The sequence below is a fragment of the Lissotriton helveticus genome, chromosome 4_1, assembly GCF_964261635.1.
Source record: "Lissotriton helveticus chromosome 4_1, aLisHel1.1, whole genome shotgun sequence".
Classification (NCBI taxonomy): Eukaryota; Metazoa; Chordata; class Amphibia; order Caudata; family Salamandridae; genus Lissotriton; species Lissotriton helveticus.
In genome coordinates, this window is record NC_136063.1 from 1719097308 (window position 1) to 1719115759 (window position 18452).

The window sequence follows — 18452 nt, forward strand, 5'->3', positions numbered from 1 at the left end:
ACAGCCATGTTTCAGTCAGAATGGCTAGTTCCGGTTCCAGGGACATGATGAGGTCGGCGACCTCCGTGGAATGTCTTTGGGCCGATCTGCAGTTGAGAAGTATGCATTTAAGGCTAGGGGTGCAAAGGGTGGAGGACGATTCTATAATGAGGGGTACATTAGTGAGGTTGTTGGGGACGGCGCCTCTGTTGTTATCCTTTTGGTGCCTGGGGGGGTTAGAGATAATCGTTGGGATGGACATGTTGTTGGTGGCTAGTGGATTTTGGGGAGCCGGGACGGAAGAGTGGAGAAGGGTGTGTACGTCATGGTCTGAGATCGTGTTGGTAGTGCGTCTGGGGCGATTGGTGGTATTGCAAGAGGGGGTAGAGGTCCAATGTGGGGAGAGATGTGTGATGAGGCGAGTAGGAGGTGAGGAGGAAGTGTTGTTAGGTGTAGAGGGAGTATTACGCTTGGTGGTAGTGTGATTGCAATTGTTATTGCGATTGTTGGTATTGCGAGGGGGGATAGAGGTCCGGTGTGTGGAGTGTTGTGTGGTAGGGTGAGTAGGAGGTGAGGGGGAAGTGGTATTAGGTGTAAGGGTGGTGGTGGGAGGGGGGTGTCTGGGGTGTGTGATGAGCAACTCTTTGATGGAGTGTAGTTCTTCTTTCAATTGGAGGAGGGTGGACATAATAATGTCCAAGGTGATGATGGGCGCGATGTTGTGGGCGGTACTGGCGCTGAACAGGCGAATAGGTTGCTGGAGACGGGGGGAGTCCGGGTGGAGAGGTGGAGCTGATGAAGGGGTTGAGGGTGTTAGCGAGAGGATAGGTGTTATTGGGAAGGGCATCAGTGCTAGGGGGGAAGGGTAAATGGGGGCGATGTGGAGGCTGGCTGTTGTGGGGGAGGAGGTGGGATAGTGAGGAGTGAGCGAGGGGGGTGGGAGGTTGAAGGAGGGGTGCAGGCTAGGCGTGGCGGGGGTGCTAAGTGTGGGGGGGGATAGTCGGAGAGAGAGTCATGTTGTGTGGGGTGCCATTGGGGGAGGAGGGGTGTTCTGAGAATATTTGTGCGGGGGACGGGACGGGAGTGCAAAGTGTGGGGGGGGAAATGGGAAGATGAGCGGAGGTACGAAGGTTAGTAGGGGGGCTGGGGAAGCGAGTGGTGTATGTAGGGGCGAGGTCTATGTCTGTGTTTGAGGGGCGGGTAGGGGTAGCTGCGACGGGCGGGTGATTGACTGTAGAGCTGGGTGTGAAGGTGAGGTGAGTGTCGTCCTGGTGCTGAACTGGGTTAGGAGAGTTGAGGGTGGGTGATGTGACGTCAGGGGAGGTAGGACAGGAGGTGATATGCGTGAGAGTCCGAGGGTTGGAAAGGTGCTCTTTGAGAGAGGGGAACAGGTTGTCAAGTAGTTCCAGGTTCCTGTCTGTCGCTTAAATTAGGACAATCCCGTTGTTGTAAATAGTGATGGTGGTTCTGCCTGGGAAGAGTTGGGATGATGTGATGTAGAGTGTTAGGCCATGTGCGGATTTCCTGGTGGTGGAGACGGTGAGTAGGGTGAGGAACGCTTTTTTCCATTGAGCTCTGCGTGTGGTGTGGAAAATGATGTCGGTGTTCAAGGGTCCATTGACCGATGAGAAGTAGGTGTCGGCACAGGGTGTTTCCGGGTGGGACCTAAGGAAGTCGTGTTTAAAGCGTTTAGCAGCTTTTTTGGTGAGCACGGATGGGTAGTTTATTTTATATGTGTGTTTGCCGATGAGCTCCATGTTGGTAGGGTAGCAAGGTAGCGCGGGAGGGTGAACAATAATGATATGCAGGAGCAAGATGCACATGCAAACACAACAGGTTATCTGGATCAGAAATGGCACTAGCGGGCAGAAATGACACTAGTGAGACGACCAGCATATAAGAGGTAGCAGTCGGTGCATTACAGGAGAGAAAAGTAGAGTGAGTACAGGTTGCGTAAATGTGCTGAATGCACGCTACCGATGCCAACACAGGTTACGCGGATCAGAAATGACCCTAGGGAGCAAAAGTATCACTAGTGAGCGACTGTAATATATATATGAGGTAGGTAGCAGTCGGTAAATTACAGGAGAGAAAAACTGAAAAATGGGTGCAGGTTGCAGAATTGTGCAGAGTAGTAGTGCAGAGTACAGTTGGAGGAATAGTTCTGATAAAATATAGACCTAAAATATATGCGGTAGCATAACAGGAGAGAAAAAATGAAAAAATGGGTGCAGGCTGCAGGATTGTGCAGAGTAGTGCAGTGTACAATTGGGGGAATAGCTCTGTTAAAAATATAAACCTATAAATAATATATAAAGAATATAAAACTTATAAAGCAAAATACAAATGCAGGCAGTCGGTTACATGACACAGATAGGTGTGAATCAAAGTACAGTGGTTCAAAGAACAGTAGTTCAAAGTACAGTGGTTCAAAGTACAGTAGTAGTAGTTGGGCTTAGTCTAAAGAGGTGAGTTCTTAGTGTCAGCTCAGATAGTGAAATAATTAATAGCCCAGCAACAATGACTAGTCCAAGATGGCGATCCGAGAGAGAGACTGTACAAAAATGGCCGCCACATAGGGGGAAAGAGACATTAGTCCTCTGTTTATTGTGCTTGCTTTGTGAGCAGGGAGAGCAGTTTCGTTTTCATACTGTGAGGGAGTCTTATCTTGAGGGAGCATCGTGGGCACAGTAGGTGATTTATAGCCTTAGTTTTTAGTTTTTAGACCCCCGCCATTTTGTACAATGGAGTTATCAGCAACTTTATAGGCCAAAAGCTTCCCTACTCTATCCCCACATTTATATTGGGAAAGTTTATATTTAACAATTTTCTGACTGTTTTTCTCCCTAAGTGAGCTTTTAAAAGCGGAGCGCAAAATGACAAGTTTAGTTTCTAATTGAGCTATGCTTTGCGCGCTCATCTCATCAGCTCTAGGTTTGTCAGCTAATTGTTTTCCAAGTAGTAAAATACTAGCTAGGGTTGCCTTAGTCTCTTTCTTACGCACTATATTTTGTTTGAATACGTATTGCTGCGCAACTCCCCTAATTGAAGCTTTGCAAGCGTCCCAAACTGATAGGAGATTAGCAGTGTTAATATTAATTTCAATAAATTCTTTAATATGCTCCTTAAGCTTAGCTACAAATACTAAATCTGTTAACAAATATCTAGGGAACGTTAAAGGTCTGAGTTCTGGTGCCCTTTGGACAATATTAAATATGAGAAGTATAGGACTATGATCGGATGAAACACTTGGGAAGATCTCCATATGCCCTGAGTCGATAATTTCATCCGATGCCCAAGCCAGATCTATTCGTGAGCACTGTTTATGAGGTGGAGAGTAATAAGTATATCCTGGTATGTCGGGAAATAGATTCCTCCATATGTCTTTAACATTATGTATCCTTGCTAATTCTAAGATTGCGGCCCTGGTTTTACGCGTACGTCGAAATATGCCTCTCTTTGTAACATCTTGATCATAGTCTAACACACAATTAAATCCCCCATCAAGATAAGTTCCCCCTCCCATAAAAGTAATTCCATGTTTAACCAATCAAAAATATGTGGCTCGTCGGTATTGGGCCCATAAATAGCACAAAAAACATATTTACGATTTTCCAACTGCAATTGGGTAATTGCCCAACGACCCCCGTTATCCGTAGCAGTTTTAATCACTTCTACACGTAATTGTCGCTTCTTCAGTATAGCCACACCTCGAATAGGAGCATTTAAAGTAGTACATGTCACCATCTCATATCCCAGTTGGTCCAATAGCTTCTTGTCCTTAAAGCAAATATGCGTTTCCGTTAACAAAACCATATGTGGATCATATATTTTCAATTCCTCATACACCAAATTTCTTTTGTTTTGGTTGTTCAGGCCTGAAACGTTCCAGGCTGAACATCTAAAACGCAACATACTAGCTAGTTACAAAATCAAAGTGATCTGCACCTTTCCTTAAATTCAAACTCATTACTAGTCTATGAACTACAGAGTCAGTCACCCTTAAACTTGTCTTGTCCTTTTCAGTTCCCCCCCCCCCTTTCCCCCATTGTCCCTTCCCCTCCCCACACTCATCCCCTAACCCTGGCCCCCAACCCTTAAAGCACGCCCTCCCCGTATATACCCGAAAGCCTACCCCAATCTTCTGCTGCCGCTCGAGGGGCAGCCAGTCAAAGAGGTCTCCCCGAGAACCACATCCCTCCGTATTAACCTCATACGTGAAAATCAGAAATCACAAAAAAAGGAAGGTGCCCCAGTGAATTTACAATACGCATTGATAATCAAACTTAAATTTCTTTGTCTCCGTTTTTCTTACTCCTCCTCTTCTCTCCCCCTCTCCTTCTTATCTTTCCTTCCTTCACCGGTCCTTTTTTGAATATTTAATTTCATTTTTGCAAGAAGTTGCTCAGCCTCGTTTACATCAGTACAAAAGTAAGTATGACCAGATTTCATAACTTTGAGACGAGCAGGTTCTTAAAGGTAGACCGTTGCCCCCCTAGATTTAAAAGGATCCATCAGTTTACGTAACCCCCACCTATTGTCCATAGTAATCTTGCTAAGGTCAGATTTAACAAAAAAAGTTACATTGTCCAGTGTCACAGGAGTATTTGGTCTAGCTTTAATTGAGACCGCTTGTCTCAACAGATAGTTGCCGAAGTAGATCATAATTGGTTGTGGGTATTTACTTTCCTTGTTTCTTGCAGTTATACGCAATCTGTGCACCCGCTGCAGTTGGGAATCCCAGTCCCAATCGGACAGGTCCGGGAATGCCCTTTCGAATAGTTTGACCAAATAGGCCCTGGCATCTGAACCCTCTGATCCCTCGGGTATTCCACAGAGTCTCAAGTTCTGTCGCCTCTGCCGATTTTCCAATTCTTCCACTTTATTCTGTAGGGACCCTATTACTTCATTATGTTGACCTGTTTGGGCCGTAGTAGTAGCTAGCATTTCCTCCACTTCGACAACCCTCTGTTAGAATCCTTCAATCTCCTTTGTAACCCCATTCAATTTATTAGTAACTTCCTGCAAGCAAAGTTGCATCTTACTATTATCTTCCATTAGTTGAAGAAAATGTTGTTGAGTCTCTTGGAGATGTATCATTAAAGTTTTTAAAATTAAATCCAGGGAAGAAGTATCAGAGGATGCATTGGGAGAATAGGGGAATGTTGCAGATGGCACAGGCAGAGCCTCGCAGACGGAAACATTACGAACCGGGGGTTTATCTTTGGAAATCGGTTGAGTACACCCAGTAAATGGTATATTATCATCGGAGGCTACAATTGAAAGTACCTCCAATGGCTCTAGATCTGAATCTGGATCTAATAAAGTTACATTTTTTACTGGAGAATTTTGCTGGTTTTTTAACATGTCACCTTCTGTGGGAGTAGTTCCTAAAGAACACAGAGCCATATTCTTAATGCCCCCACGAGGTTGCATCCACTTGAGCAGAGGTGTTTGGTCTCTTATCGATTTCCCTGCAATGGTTATTGGTACTAGTGTGGAAGTTCACATTGCGGATTTCAATTTTCTCCCTCCTTTCTTTGCTTTATTTTTTTTCTTCTCCACTTCTTAAGACCCGAGGGGTTATTGTCCTTGACTTCAGATGTAGCATGTTCTCTCTTTTCAGCCTCCCCCTTCCTCAAAGAGCTCCTCCTACTCATCATTGGAGTCATTGTCCAGTATTTATTCTGGCATCACAGCACCATCTCTATCTACTCTCCGTTCTCCCAGGGTCTGATCTGGTGCCGGGACTTGTGCTAGAGCTGGCAGGGAAGTATTTGTATTTTCGGTTGTTGTTTCTGTTGCAGCAGCAGCCGCCGCCATTACTCCTGCCCCCGCCGGAATAAGTTCCATAATTAGCCCTGCGATAGTATTGTTATCAAGTTGAGTAGATTGAGTGGGTTCGGGAAATTGAAGAGAATGAGGAGTAGCATTTACTAGGGATGTTTCTGGTTCTCCCTCTTGCTCCGCCAGTGTTCTATTTGCTCCGCCTGGTTCCCGTAATTCCCCTGATTCCCCTGATTCCCCTGGCGTCTTCAAATGTTCCAAAGCCACCTCGGACTCCACACCCGGGCTTTTGTTTGAGGCAGCAACCCCCACCAATTTACTGATATCTGTCTCAGCAGCAGCAGATGTAAGACAGCCTGCACCACCTAAGCCCATAGTATTCATTAAAGCTTTCCTGGCAGATACGTTTTTGATTTTATCTCTGTCTTTGGGGGTTGGCGAGGAGATGTTATCTTTAGAAGGCGTAGAAAAAGGAAGAGGGTGCGGAGGAGTAGGTTGAAGTTTACTAACTTTTCTCTCTGTGTCGCCAGGGCTTTCAGGAGCATTAACAGTATGCCGCGGCATCCTTGCAACTACCGCTGGTGAAATTGGTTATATCAGTTTAAATACCAAAGCGGCTCCTTCTTCTGTACTTTCCCCCGAGGGAGCACCTTTCACCGCTCGGTTCTGCCATACTGGGTTTTTGCGTGTCATCGACGCTGCTCCTTCCCTCCCCCGTGAGCCACAACAGCAAAAAACAGCCGTTGAGCCTCTCTCCCCGCGGTCAATCCTCGCAAATCCTCGCAGTCACAACTCAGTAGAACACCGTTCACCGTCACCACCACCGCAGTCCACCACAGCTCCTCGTTTTCACCCCCAGCAAGCTATTCGGGGTTACCTCCAAGGAGCCTGAGCCTCAGCAAGCGGCGAAGTAGCAAAGCGGGCAACAGCAGACCAGCACCGCCGTAACCGTAGCCAAAACCGTATTCCACTATAGCTCCTCCCGTCAGACCAGCGCAGTCAGGGTTGCATCCGTGATCACCTCCACGATGAGCACACTGAACGCACTGACATTTCATTGATAATTCATATTAATTTTGGTGACTGAGGGCCTCATAACGATGCCGGATGCACTTTAGTCCATCCGCCAACGTTTCAGATTTGGGACCGGCCTCCTATGAGGCGGCCTCCCCACAATCCAAATAGTGATGCTACCGCCAATGTGCTGCATCACCCGCCACAATGTACATAAGACACTGTTTACATTTTCCTGCACTACAACAGGCACCATGCTGTGCCTGCCACATGGTGCATTGAAATGTAGGGGCAATCCCGAAAAGAAGGTGCCCAGGCTCGAGGGTCCTCAAGGTTCCTTTCTGACAACTTGTTCATGGCGGGTTAACCGCCATGAACCAGCGGGCGGAGAGGGATATCGTTATCCCAACAGTGGTGTCTGACAGGCACCTCCACCATGCTGGGCAATGCAGCAGCTCTGACAGGCGGGAGGAAAATGACCGCCTGGTGGAACCATGGCGGTTGGAATCTGGCGGGCGGAAAACCGCAGTATGATGGCGGAGAGCCCGCCACTTACAGGTTGTCTGTGGCGGGCCTTACGCCATCATAATCAGGCCCTTAGTGCTGGCCTATGTTTCTTAGTAGTCAAGTGCACTTATTGCTAAAACATTTATTTTTTTGACTTGCATAGAGACATTTCATCATCTGTTGCGATGACACATTTTTAATATTATCACTACGGATTTCTGAGGCCATATGGGTGCAACCTGTCTGCTTTCAGGTCTTTTAAAGGCTATGCAAAAGGAATAGGAACATAAGGCTGGTTAACTTCTTGAAGAGGCAGGCAGAATATTGAAAGGAAGTGAAATGAACAAGTGAACAAAGAAGCTTTATTGAAATAAGGGATTGTTCATGTGAAATTGCTTCTCCAGAGTTGTTTTGAACAGCTTGTGAGACTCACGGCTTTATAGCTAGGGAATATGCCCTATAAAGATACTATTTGTCATAAAGTTTTCCAATATTTTTCAGGACTTTGAAATTTTGAATGCCCCTGTGAAGGATATGCTTTGGTTTGCACACTGTGAAAGTACTGGAATATTTCCTAGGATATTCTTCATTACCTCTGTATTTGTAAACAATGTATGAGTAAGTTGAGTTGGTAGGCACTCTGCCTAGCTGAATATTTATTAAAAGGTTTGACGAAGGGGAAGTTCCCTTCCCCGAACATCCCTGACAAAAGTTAGACTTGCTTGTTTTACCCACTTACCTAAAGCTAGTCAGGGCAGATATTTACACCCCCTACCCCAATTTCTAAGTTCAGTAGCCACCTCTATAACTGCAAAAAAAGGAATTGTAGGAAAAAGGCCTTTTTCTCATCCATGTCTGCAGGACAAAAACTGGATTCCCAACACACGCTTTCCATTAAAAGATATCGACTAATATCCTTCATCAATTCCAAACAAAGAACGTTTAGTAATCTAGCCTTCAGGACAGAAAACCTGCTACCACTAAATCTACCCACTTTGAAGCTGGGCAATGGTAGCCAAATATCTAAGTAGACCATAGGAACTTAGAAGGCTAGAGGCAAGTGAACAAAAGAAGTGAAAGTTGGAATGCTTGAATTAAATTCAAGGAACAGCTCATCACTCTGGGTCACATTCCAGCCCATCATTTTTAGCCTGTGTTTGAAATCAACCATGTGAAAATCAGACTTTGCAATACGCCCAAAAAGGGTGTCTAGCCCAAAATGCTTGGCCAATTTCCACCTCTCTCGAATGTGAACATAAGCTAGTTTTGGCCCCTTGTTGGCTTAATCGATAAGGTGCTGTGTTGTAATCAAATGAAGACCCAACTCCAGGGTAACTTAAGGTAGTATTTATTAAGATAGTAAGTTCAGGATAAAAGGTACAGATTGCCCCACCAGGAGCAGCCTTCCTGCTGCTCAGCCCATACACCAACTGATAGCCTCACTCATCCAACATTCTACAGCATCATCACGCCCCAACATTCCACACCACACTCACACTGGCCGAGCAGCAGCTATAACATTTCTACCTTCCACACAGTGAACAAGACCACAAGGCAATGGTCTGAGGAAAAAGCACACATTGGCAAAATAACATGCCCAAAAATAAGAAGAGGATCCATTGTACAAACCTAAAGATGGTGAAGGGCAAACCAGTTGAAAACAAAGGCAAGGAAAACACAGTACAAAGGGCTTACAAGTTAACATCAAAATGCAACAAAGCACAGGAGAAAGTGACAATTTGCTGGAATGTTAAAATAAAGAAATACAATAATGAAAAATGACAATGCCCACAAAAATAAAAACAACAAATTGGACAAGGAAAATCAGTCTTTAAGAAAAAGACAACACCTACCCACATCCACTCCCTTTCCACACAAAACAAACAAATACCTTCCACCTTTCCACACAACACCAAACAAACCAGCAAACTACTAGACCACACACAACCAACAAACCCCTTAAGCCAAGAACAAACCAGATGACCAGGCTGAAAATGAACGTGAACACACAGGGAACCAAACCCCAATGGTGCAGAAGATATCTTGCCACAGAAAAACAAATACACAACAAGGGACAATCCCCCAAGCTATAAAGGAGGAAGGAAAGGGAGGACAAGCACACAGACAATCCTCAAACACAACAGCAAGAGGTGAAACCTAATTCACTTCCCATCCACACAAAGGTGGATGACACGAGTTACAAAACTAGTCAACTCAAAGACCACAGCAACAGGATGACTTACACATACCCAATACCAGGGCTGAAACCTAAATCAACCACCAACCACACAAAGGTAGTAGACTTGAGTGACTAAAGACTAGTCAATTCAAAGACCACAAAAACAGGGTGACTTACACACACCCAATACCAGGGCTGAAACCTAAATCAACTACCAACCACACAAAGGTGGTAGAGACTAGAGACGTATACCCAGTGAACTCAAACACAGCGCCCACCAGGGTGACAAACCTAAGTCAACCCACAACCACAAAAATAGTGGTAGGCCAAGGAGGCTCTAAAAGCAAGAGCCCTCTAATACACACACCACCATCAGTGAGGGATAAACTAATCCCCACAACAATGGCGAGGTGGTAACACAGAGTGAATTCATGCCTAAAAGTCAACTCACATACACACACACAGTAGGTGACTCAGCTAACCTGCCCACAACCACGACAAGGTGGTAACCTAGAGTGACTTTAAACCTAAATGTCAACTCACAAACCACAAACATTCAAAGAACAATATTTTGAAATTAGATGTCTAAAACACAGCATCAACAGTGGTTTAAGGAAAAAGTGACAACCCTTCCATGAAGAAAACGACATAACAAGCAAAAAGTCACAAAGCTTACAAATAATTGATTGTCCCTCAAAGCCCAAAAACTTTCAGGAGTAGATGTTACACCAAACGAGCTGGCAAAGTCACAGTCAAATAAAAATGCAACCGTCACCAGAAGTCCAAGGATACGAAAAACGGCAAGCAGGTAGAGCATTAGAAGCAAGAAGCGCATTAACCAAGGGGAGATTAGGTGCATCCAAAACGATCAGCAGGAAAAAGATGGCAGCATGTAGGCAACACCTATGCTGGGAGTGTCCTGGGTGGCTCAAGGCAAGCACAAGTTGCAGAACGTAGGAGCTGGACAACACTCTGCGAGCTGCCGAAGCCAAGGCTCGCGCGGGAGAAAACCGATGGGAAGAGGCAGTTGAAGACAGGGGAGCCAATTCATTTTAAATGTTTTAAATAAACGGGTGCAGCGGACGAAAGTTTAGTTAGTTAAATCAAAAGGCTAAACATCGCAATTTAGGTCACCCAGATGGTTCAGGGAAAAAGACAGAGAGGTGAGAAAAACTCCTCCTCTTGGGTGCACCACTTGAGTCGCTCTTCCTCACATGGACTGCAGGGACTCCTGCTCCTTGCCAACCTTATTGACACGCAGTTTAGGGACTCCACTCATAGTTGCACTGCTAAACACAAACTCTGGGGACTATTCCCAGACGCACTTTAGGGGTGGGCGGAATTTGCGTAGTCACGTTACGCAAAGTTCAGTGAAATTGTAAAAAATCTCCCCGAGCTATGCAGAATTCTGCTAGCACGCGGAATTGCTTTTTCAGCCCGTTCGCGATGCGCTTTTCCTGTTCGGGGATGCTGTTTGCGCGCTTGGGGGGAAATATCTTGCAAATGTTCCAATGCGATCGTGGCCATCTTGTTTCACTTGTCCTGCCCGCTCGGATTGCGTGTTCCCTGTTCGCGAGAGCGGATGTCCGATGGCACGTCCGAATGACGTGTTCGCGATTGCAGACTCTCGCGGGATTGCGCGGCTGGACGCAAATGGATGGGAAAACTCATTGGCAAACACAGAGATCCCGGTAAGTCGCTACCGCGTGCACGAACACACATATTGAAAGTGCGAATAAGGAAAGAATTCCGCTACACCGCGGAATTTTTGGCAATTCTGCGTTCTCCGTGGAACCCAGAATTGCCAAAATTCCGCAAAGTCTGCGAGCTGAGCGGAATTTACTGCCGAGGCCTAATGCACATCAAAACACGTGCTCTGCTTGACAAGGACTGAGGGGACACCTCTTCCAAGTTGCACCTCCCAAGGCACTCTCCCTCACACAGACTGAGGGAACTTCTCTTCCTCAACGCCGTTCGTGACACAGACTGCAGGCAAACCTCTTACTTGTTGCACCTCTGGGGAACTCCTCTTCATGGAGACACTTTCCCAATGTTACAGCAGACCGGTAGATGGATAGGTAAAACACTGAAGCTTCACTCCAGACAAGACCAGGAACATGCAGCAGGAACTGGAAAGCACGGCTTGGGGCGGACCGTTCTAAAGGTCACTGGTGGGGCTCGGAGCTTCCAGCTAGCTGTACACGCAAAACGCAGTCTCAAGAGGAGCTTCATGAAGTTCTTCTTCAGTTGCAAGTTACTTTAGGCTTCAGCTACACATAGATCATATATCCATAGATGAGCTTCCATCCAGTTTACATGCAGGTTCTTCTTTGTCAATCACCACCAAAAATTTGTAATGAAACGAAGACCCACGCCAAGGGTAACTTACGGTGGTATTTATTAAGGTAGTAAGTTCAGGATAAAAGGTACAGAAAGGCCCACCAGGCTCAGCCTTCCTGCTGCTCAGCCCATACACCAACTGACAGCCTCACTGATCCAACATTCCACAGCATCATCATGCACCAACGTTCCATACTCACACTGGTTGAGCAGCAGGTATAACATGCTGCTTGAGTCCTATTGCACATTTTGATGGAGGTTTTTGTAGCAATTGAGTGCCAAAATGAAGCCACTGCAAAGAGGTTTTTGGGTCAAAATAGTTGTCAATTTACTTTTTAAATACAATTCATGTCTATTGAATTCAGTGATCAACATAGCAGTAAATAGATAGGAAGTAAATCAAGCGCTCTATTTATTAAAGAGGTTGCGTCACTTTTAATCCACGCAATGTGGTGAATGCGAGACACAACCTCAAAATGCCATTTATCAAGCCACGTGGCCCCGTGTGGCTTGATAAATTAGGAGAATGCAATACAGCATAAATCGCTGTATTGCATTACTTTGCCCCAGGGAGGCATTACATAGGCATTGCATGGCTGATCCCACGCAACTCCCATGGATTCTGATGCAGTCCCAGATTTACCTTTACTGGTAGTCTTGGAATGTGCCAAAATGCTACGCCTTCCCAGGGAGGCGTAACAAGGAGAAATATCTTTATTCTCTTCATTACATTCTCTTTCTATGTCTTTAAAATCTTCCTTTTGCATGCTTTGTCTAGTTGTAACTTTACTGTCGCTGGTATTAAATTGCTATTCTATGCTTATGAGTGTCTGCATTCAGAGGTGCAATGTTTAATCACATAAGGGGTAGCGCAATTTGGGTGGGAAGTATGAATGCACTTTTTTCCCAAATGTAGAGTTTCTAGTATATTCCTTCTTAAAATGTGTTAGTAAAACACGAGCATTTGTGCTCCAGAATTTTTTGGGGAGCCGTGTCACAGAAGCTCCCATCAAAAATTAGGAGATAATTGCATGCATACCAGGCCACTGTGTGTTGGCAAATACTTTGGTCTGACCACCGTAAAATCGCATACACCCCCGCCAGCAGTCCACGGCACTGGGGTTCCAAAGACTACCATATTAAAAGGTGACCACGGGCTGGCAGTATGGAGGCAGGGAACTTTTAGTGGTGGTGAGTATTATTATCAAATATATCAATGCCTGTGTGTGCATTTTGACTGCATATGTTTTGGATGCACACATGTGCATCAAATATGTAGGATGATACCATATACCCATTACCGGGGTTTGGCCATTTTTGGGCAGTCCTGGCAATGGTTATATGGTTTGAAAAGGACTCACCTGTAGATCGCTGCACACTAGGTCGTATTCCTCAGGGTGAAGATCCTAATGTGAAGCAGGGACCCGGAGAAAGGAATCCACGTTGGAATCTGCATGGGAGAGGAAGAAAGGAGTGAATACGCACCCCAAATCTGTCACTGTTACTTTGAAGCAGGCAATTGGAATGCCGTGGCCAACTCATAATAGGCACAGCTGTGCAGCTCCCCTGAAACGCCTATGGTAGCTGACTTTTCCTGACCACGAATCCAGCGGTCGGCAGCCTGCTGACAATCTTGGTAGTCCAGTGGTGGTCTTCGCAAAGCCGATCTGCCCAACTTGTAATACGGCAGTCGGACTGCCAAGCTCACTGTGCTTGCAACGCCACTGCTGATCAGCAGTCCACAGGACCACCAAACTCATAATAATGCCATTTGTAAGCATCTCCTCCTGCCACTAAGCTCGAACTGATAACCCATTTGTTTGATTCTACATTCAATTTGGCCTAAATATAGTTTATAATTTCATACCCAAACATGTCTAAATTCAACCTAAAATTATGAACAAATGACATTACACCCTTTGAGTTCAGAACGTACTGCTAGAAAAACAAATGTTTTATTCACTCTAGAAATTAATCTGATTGTCATATAGAAATGCTAAATTCACAATAATAGAGACCATGACTGGAACTACATCTTAACATAAGTGAAGAGGTGGGAATAATACCAATAATCAAGTTCAAAAGTCCTGAGACAGTAGAGGAATAGAAGAGCTTAAGTAATGAGAAAGCTGGAAACTAAGCAGATCATGCAATATTAAAACAGGCAAGAAAAAATGGTATATATGTGAAAAGTTTCTAAATTATTCCTGATTAGTGTATTATACTTACTTTCAATTTAAATACATTCATTCTCTGGTACAACGGAAATATCAGGAAGGCAGATGCATGGCTTTTTTTGGTAGCAGATAGATACCGTACCATAGCACCCTCAAGTGGCCTTAAGGTGACTTTTGGTCAAAATGGATGGGTTTCTGAAAATACCTAAGCAATTAAATCTTTCAGATTTCTCAGAACTGAAGTAAGCATGCGTGGGTAGTTCTCAAAGAATATCAAATAGGGGCTTGCCTAGAACCAATTTTAATCCTACCTTCCCATGAAATGACTTCCAGACATTTTCCTCACGCAGAAAGCTCTGAAGTGACCACAGGTGATGTGTTGCACAACATATTTTTTTTTTATGAATTACCTTTGTGCATGTTACAATTTACATTCTATTCTGAGACTCTGCTTGGTTGAGAGTTAACTGTTCCACTTAACTTCTCAGTCACCAGGTAGGCTCAGATAATGATTTCGACAGAGTGGTACCTCCCAATCGAGACACAGTTCCATCTGATCACAACTGGCCTAATTTCTGGCACTCAGATGCTCTGTGGAAACACCCAGCCTGATTTTACTGAAAAGAAAATCAGGCCAGCAAAGTCATATTAGGATAATGCAGTGTCCTGAGTCACAGATATAGGTTGTCCCCCACTGACCACCTCTTCTGTTTTCTGGGGGCAGATGCCTCCCCTTGACTAACAGGAGCCTCCCCTGTCTTTTGACACCCTCAATACTCTTTTTCTCCACCTATCATAAGTCTTTCCACTCCCACTTAAGACCTTCTCTAAGCAGGTACAAGTAGGTGTGAAATTGTCCCAAGAATACGATTTCAAATGCATACAAAGAGATGGTAATTTGGGGATACAGTTCCTACAGCCACAGTCATGCTATGTTCGATTCATTTGTATAGCGCACAAGTCACCTGAGGAGGGTTACCAGGTGCTTGGATAGGTGTGTATGTGTGTGGTGCTTTCAGGAAGAGTGAGGTCTTCAGCTTCTTTCAGAACTCATAAATTGAGGAGGAGGCTCTGAACTGTTGGGGGGGGTCATTCCATGTCTTGCGTGCGATGTAAGAAAATGAGCGACCTCTTTTTTTGTGTCTGCCGATGTGGGACGTGTGTGACTGTTAGAGCGAGGCAGAGCATAGGTGTCCGGTTGGTTGGTTAAAGTGTATGTTCAGGTATTCTGGTGCTGTGTTGTGCAGGGCTTTGTATGTGTGTTGAGAAGTTTGAATTGGCTGTGTTTGTGAATGGGGATCCATTGAAGCTTCCCGAGATGTTGTGTGATGTGGGTGCAGTGTGGAAAGCAGCGTATGAGTCTTACAGCGGTGTTCTGAATGGTCTGGAGTCTGTTTAGCAGTTGTTTGGCGATTATGGTGTAGAGAGTGTTGTTGTAGTCCAGACTGCTGGTGATGAGTACTTGCATGATTGGTTTTCTGAGATAAACATCTGAAGAGTTATCACAGCATGCATAGGGTGTGGAAGCAGGAGGTGCAAACTGCATTGACTTTATCCATCCTGTTAAGCTTATCATTAAGGATGATGCCTAGATTTCTTGCGTGTTCTCTGGGTGTTGGACATAGATCTGTTGTGAATAAAAAGAAGGGAGCGACCCCACTTGCCAAGAGACAGGGTACCACAGGTAAGAAGTAGAAAAGACTCTCTTGGGGCTACTGTGAATCTATTTTCAACTATATATATTTTTACATATATATATAGTGCACATTCAAACACTCACAGAATACACATTCCTGTATGAACCCAAAAAACAACTATAATACACACAAGGATAAGGAACTAAAAAATCAATAACAATAAAACATTTGTTTCTTAATATATAATGTTTCAATTAAAAATCTTTTTAGGTTAAAAATTAATTGTACAGCACAACAGAATAATAACCAACAGATAAAAAACCCTGAGAGACAAATGAAGTGTAAGACAATCAAAACATCAAAACACGGTTACTCCACAAAGAATCACTCAATAACAATTCATCAGTCCATTACTTCATGATACTATTGGACAAGGGGAGGCTCCTTGGATGTAATCATATACCAAAAAGGAGCGTCAACGCATTTCGGTAGTGATAAGTTATTGAGGCACCACCTTCATCAGGACATTAACAATATTTTTCTCTCTTATATCTGATATTTAATTCACAAAACCTAATCAGAGAAATAAATACAAAGATTATATAACTAAACAGAATAAATCAATGTGTCAACAGTCTTTAAATAAAACAATATTATATACAAAAATCAATTACAATCAGAAACAAATTTTAATAAAACAAGAGCCCTTATTCTACAATATTAGAAGTTAATTCTCCTTGTGTCCACACAATTGCCTGCAGGGTCCACGTCAACATACTTTTCATACCACACTCGCTACCACACATCAAATTTGTTTGTTTCCATTGAGGATACATTCCTCAACAGCTAAATCATATGAGTGAGACCCTTAATCATACTATAATGGGGTACCCAAAAAACGTCCTTATGATCAGGGCCAGTAGAGTGAATCACTGCTCCGGTCCCTATTTGACATCCCTAGATGTCAACTTCTGAAGGTTATTTTAACTTCTTGGAATTTTATATTTTATATTTAAATGTATTAAAAGAACCCACCTAATGAAGATCACAATGGTGGTGAATCACTCTTTGGGCAGAGTTTCTCAGCTGTGTGAATACAGGAAAGTGTATGTGTATGTATTCTGTGAGTGTTTGAATGTGCACTATTGTTATGTAAACATATACATAGTTGAAAATAGATTCACAGTAGCCCCAAGAGAGTCTTTTCTTCTTCTTACCTAGATCTGATCGCCACCAGGTGAAGTCCCATGGGGAGGTCTTGTTGCTGAAGATCAGTACTTCCATCTTGTCAGAGATGAACTGCAGGTGATTAATTTGTATCCAGTTTGCTACCATTGTCATGCAGTTGGTGAATTCGTTCTGGTGGTGGTTGTCTTGTCTGTCAGGGAGAGAATGAGTTGAGTGTTGAAATGGCAGGTCCCAGAAGTTCTGGACCTATTCTAGATTCGCAATTTGATGGTTCTTTTTGGCAGCATGTAAGCGTAGAGGAGAGAAAGTCGTTAATATTGCTAATCAATTCAACAGGAATTTCTCTGGACACACAGCAACCACAGACAACTGCTTAAGGTTAGTTAATCTGTTACATATTCAATAATAACTGGACAGAAAGACACCTCAAGATGAGAATGTAGTAAAGGGCATGGCTTGGTGCCGATGGAGTGAGCTGTGGAGGGGTACCCGGGGCGTCTGGGACAGGCGTGGGCTCCTGAGTGGCCTGGATACTGCTGACAATAGCAGACACCATAGACAACAAGCAGTGGGGGGCCTGGAGCAGGACACTTAGGCTTACAACTTTGGGTCAAGGCGTGGCAGCTACTGACAACGACTCCGTACTGGGCTGAGGTGGGAGCAGAGGTCTGCTGACAGGAGCCTGCACTGGGAGGGACCGGCCATTTATGGGCACTGGGACGACCTCGTGGAGTGCGAGGCTGGTGACAGAGCGACAGCGCTTGCGGGGCCCCTCTTGGGCATATGCCTGGATTGAGGGAGATGGTGTGAGGCAACGGTTGGAGCGGCGTGGCGGTGGGCCCAGGCGGGAACAAAGCCACTGGAACCTCCAAGAGTGTGCAATCAACCTGGGTGCTGATGACCACATCGCCTCCCAGGACATTGGAGTGTGGCATTGAGGAAAATGGGCGCCTGCGGAGAAGTCCTTGCCCATTGCGCAGTAGTGCGTGACCCGGCTTCTGCCTGACACATCGGTTGCAGTGGACGAAGGGCAAGTGGGACTTGGAGCTCTGGTTGACAACTGGGCCTATCACTCTGAGTGTGTTTCATAGCGGCTGGCGCTAGCACTGATACGATAGACGAGTACGAGGCGGCGGCTCCCGAGCAGGTGCTCGCTGGACGGGATCAACGAATACCAGGTGGCGGTGATTTTTGGCACCCCATGAGCACGTGCAATACCAGGAGCACCACAGGACAGGAGGACACTATGGGGAAACCCCTTAAAAAGAAGGACAAGGAAGACCCCACCATGACCGCGCCTGCAGAAGAGAGTGGGCTGACCACGCAACAAGGAGCGCACCCTGTAGTCCCAACGCTGCAGGACATCCTACAGGCTGTCACCACATCTAGTGAGCGCTTGGAAAGTAAAATTGACACGTTGAGCTTGGACATGAGGCTCCTCCGAGAAGACCAAAGAAAGCTAGCAGACAGGGTCAAGTCAAATGAAAGGGGAACTCGAGGAGGCTAAGCCGGCGCTCACTGCCATGCAGCAACAAATGACTCAATTGGAAACGAAAGTTCAGACACTGGAGGACAGGGCTGAGGATGCTGAAAACCGGTCACATAGGAGCAACCTGCGGATCATGGGCCTACCAGAGAAAATCG